General features: G+C 51.0%; 1 non-coding gene across 1 annotated transcript; it reads left to right on the top strand.

Moving 5' to 3' along the window:
* The first annotated feature begins 2,145 nt into the window (after nucleotides 1–2,145).
* Nucleotides 2,146–2,300, top strand: LOC143351209 (5.8S ribosomal RNA). The gene has a single exon (XR_013081572.1). It is a non-coding gene; the product is annotated as a 5.8S ribosomal RNA (ribosomal RNA).
* The last annotated feature ends 200 nt before the right edge of the window (nucleotides 2,301–2,500 follow it).

Genomic DNA, 2,500 nt, shown 5'->3' with positions numbered 1-2,500 from the left:
CCTGAGGCGAATAATCGCAAACGACGACGCGTCGATTGTGCGGCCATCGTTGCTCGCGCGACTAACGACGATCAGCCGAGACGGCTGTAGTTTATCGCATCGATTTCATCGAGCAACCGATGGACGCTGCCGCGTTCGTTCGTAAATGAATGTTATACATACTCACGGATAGCCTGAGGCGAATAATCGCAAACGACGACGCGTCGATTGTGCGGCCATCGTTGCTCGCGCGACTAACGACGATCAGCCGAGACGGCTGTAGTTTATCGCATCGATTTCATCGAGCAACCGATGGACGCTGCCGCGTTCGTTCGTAAATGAATGTTATACATACTCACGGATAGCCTGAGGCGAATAATCGCAAACGACGACGCGTCGATTGTGCGGCCATCGTTGCTCGCGCGACTAACGACGATCAGCCGAGACGGCTGTAGTTTATCGCATCGATTTCATCGAGCAACCGATGGACGCTGCCGCGTTCGTTCGTAAATGAATGTTATACATACTCACGGATAGCCTGAGGCGAATGATCGCAAACGACGACGCGTCGATTTTGCGGCCATCGTTGCTCGCGCGACTAACGACGACCAGCCGAGAAGGCTGTAGTTTATCGCATCGATTTCATCGAGCAACCGATGGGCGCTGCCGCGTTCGTTCGTATATGAATATTATACATACTCACGGATAGCCAGAGGCGAATAATCGCAAACGACGACGCGTCGATTTTGCGGCCATCGTTGCTCGCGCGACTAACGACGACCAGCCGAGACGGCTGTAGTTTATCGCATCGATTTCATCGAGCAACCGGTGGACGCTGCCGCGTTCGTTCGTAAATGAATAATATACATACTCATGGCTAACTTGAGGCGAATAATCGCAAACGACGACGCGTCGATTTTGCGGCCATCGTTGCTCGCGCGACTAACGACGACCAGCCGAAACGGCTGTAGTTTATCGCATCGATTTCATCGAGCAACCGATGGACGCTGCCGCGTTCGTTCGTAAATGAATAATATACATACTCATGGCTAACTTGAGGCGAATAATCGCAAACGACGACGCGTCGATTTTGCGGCCATCGTTGCTCGCGCGACTAACGACGACCAGCCGAAACGGCTGTAGTTTATCGCATCGATTTCATCGAGCAACCGATGGACGCTGCCGCGTTCGTTCGTAAATGAATAATATACATACTCATGGCTAACTTGAGGCGAATAATCGCAAACGACGACGCGTCGATTTTGCGGCCATCGTTGCTCGCGCGACTAACGACGACCAGCCGAAACGGCTGTAGTTTATCGCATCGATTTCATCGAGCAACCGATGGACGCTGCCGCGTTCGTTCGTAAATGAATAATATACATACTCATGGCTAACTTGAGGCGAATAATCGCAAACGACGACGCGTCGATTTTGCGGCCATCGTTGCTCGCGCGACTAACGACGACCAGCCGAAACGGCTGTAGTTTATCGCATCGATTTCATCGAGCAACCGATGGACGCTGCCGCGTTCGTTCGTAAATGAATGTTATACATACTCATGGCTAACTTGAGGCGAATAATCGCAAACGACGACGCGTCGATTTTGCGGCCATCGTTGCTCGCGCGACTAACGACGACCAGCCGAGACGGCTGTAGTTTATCGCATCGATTTCATCGAGCAACCGATGGACGCTGCCGCGTTCGTTCGTAAATGAATAATATACATACTCATGGCTAACGTGAGGCGAATAATCGCAAACGACGACGCGTCGATTGTGCGGCCATCCGTTGCTCGCGCGACTAACGACGACCAGCCGAGAAGGCTGTAGTTTATCGCATCGATTTCATCGAGCAACCGATGGGCGCTGCCGCGTGCGTTCGCCCGATTGCGCGTGAAGTTACTGTTCGGAACCAAGAATATACGGGTGTATTATACCCGTTTGGTCGCAGCCACGCGCAAAGGCTTTTGAATGTACTGTACGCCCGGCCGTCGAACGATGGTTTTCCGTCATTCAGGAAACAAAAAGAAACTTTTGTCGTCGATATGGCGCGTTCAATCCTCCGTCGATACGCTGGTCGGAGGTGCGAACATCGAATATTTTTAAAGCAAAGAACAAGGAGCATTTTTAAATACAAAGAGAAAAATTGTAAATTGTATATGATTACCCTGAACGGTGGATCACTTGGCTCGTGGGTCGATGAAGAACGCAGCTAATTGCGCGTCAACGTGTGAACTGCAGGACACATGAACATCGACATTTCGAACGCACATTGCGGTCCACGGATAAAATTCCTGGACCACGCCTGGCTGAGGGTCGTTCACTTGTCCTAAAACTGCTTGCGTTGTTCTCAGATTCCCTAACCCCGCCGTCGTTTACCTCTCCTTTCGGGGAGATGGCGAAGAACGTTTCGGAGCCGGGTCGATGAAGAGAAAGGTATCAACGTACGAGCGAGAATTTGGGTATTTCGTTGGCGTTTGTCGCTGGACGTACGAAAAAGAATAAATATTATATATTAT

This window comes from Colletes latitarsis, unplaced genomic scaffold (assembly GCF_051014445.1).
Source record: "Colletes latitarsis isolate SP2378_abdomen unplaced genomic scaffold, iyColLati1 scaffold0097, whole genome shotgun sequence".
NCBI classification, from domain to species: Eukaryota; Metazoa; Arthropoda; class Insecta; order Hymenoptera; family Colletidae; genus Colletes; species Colletes latitarsis.
Note: the sequence above shows the minus strand (reverse complement) of the source record. Positions and strands in the feature narration are given on the sequence as shown.